The following is a 1,730-nucleotide window of genomic DNA, read 5'->3' as shown; positions in this document are numbered from 1 at the left end:
CACCCCTCATAGCCTGGTTCCTCTCTAGGTTTCTTCCTAGGTTCTGGCCTTTCTAGGGAGTTTTTCCTAGCCACTGTGGATCTACACCTGCATTGATTGCTGTTTGGGGTTTTAGGCTGGGTTTCTGTACAGCACTTTGAGATATCAGCTGATGTAAGAAGGGCTATATAAATACATTTGATTGAATGCTACAGATGTCTCAAGTTTTGAGGGAGCGTGCAATTGGCATGCTGACTGCAGGAATGTCCACCAGAGCTGTTGCCAGAGAATTTAATGTTAATTTCTCTAACATAAGCCACCAGATACTGACTGGTTTTCTGATCCATGCCCATACCTTTTTTTCTAAAGGTATCTGTGACCAAAACATGCATAGCTGCATTTCCAGTCATGTGAAATCCATAGATTAGGGCTGAATTAATTTATTTCAATCGACTGATTTCCTTATATGAACTGTAAKATTGGAAATTGTTACATGTTGTAATTATATTTTTGTTCAGTGTTAGAGAAATAAGCTTTTTGTGRGTGTTTGGACAATTTCTGGGARCTTTTATTTCAGCTCATGAAAAATGGGACCAACACTTTACATGTTGTTTATATTTTTGTTCAGTATACATTGGGGAGTCGCAAAATCAGTAATTTGTCTTACCTGCTACAATGGAAGCGGAACTTTTGGTGAGGGCGAGCAGTATGCAAACCACGCCCAGGTTTCTTTGAATAACTTGYGTCTCACACTTGTCTCACACAAGTTATGCATACAAGATAGCAGGCYAGTAAATGTTTCCTCTCTGTTGTTTAATTAAGTGACGGACAAGTTATGATGCCATTTCTGCATGTAAACAACTAGTTTCACATATTTGGGCAAGTGAACCTAATCTTTGGGCAATCAAAAAATACTGTTGACTCGCCCTATGGGCCAGTGCCTTTCAGMCCTTAATATCAAAGTGTGTGTGAGTTTCTCACAGGTGAATTTCTAATTGTAACAACATCATCAGCCCCACAGAGTCAATGCCAGGCTTCCTTCTGTGCAGCCTACCATACTGTATGTTATGTGGTAGTATCTGTCTCATGTTGGACTACCTTTCCATGACCATAAAGTGGAACTGTGATACAGAAATMACAAAGACAAGGTGCATGATGAGTTTCTTCTCTCTGTTAAAAGGGGAGATCTGTACAATAGCAAAGCGATCACCCTGCTGCTGTTGTGGTAAACGGCTGTGGGATGTGGCTGGATCACTCTCAAGTGTATAGACAGAGCTATTGATGCAAGGACRMACCATCCATGATATAAAATGTGTAGTTTTGACCATGTTTTGAGGCTTTAGACTGCAGTGTTGATTTCCAAAAAGCTATATCCACCCATTTTTCACATTTTAMTTTTTTCATCAGAAATGATTGCTTATGGGTACCTTCATGTGTGTGTAAAATATTGCTATTTTCAGATTTATTATTCATAGATTTTAGATGTGTATGATTTTTTTTAAACATTTTTGCAAAACGTTAAATATCCATTGTTTAGATGGAATGGAATGTTCATGTCCTGTGATATGTGGTTTTCTCACCTAGCTATCTTAAGATGAATGCACTGACTGTTAGTCGCTCTGCATCTGCTAAATGACTAAAATGTGGAATGTAAATATTTTACATAAAGATGTATTGATATTTTTTTTTTTTTACCCACTAATTTCTATCTTGTCTCATTGCTGCAACTCCCCAACGGGCTCGGGAGGTGA

The sequence above is a fragment of the Salvelinus sp. IW2-2015 genome, linkage group LG22 (genome assembly GCF_002910315.2).
Source record: "Salvelinus sp. IW2-2015 linkage group LG22, ASM291031v2, whole genome shotgun sequence".
Lineage (NCBI taxonomy): Eukaryota > Metazoa > Chordata > Actinopteri > Salmoniformes > Salmonidae > Salvelinus > Salvelinus sp. IW2-2015.
This window is presented reverse-complemented; position numbering follows the sequence as displayed.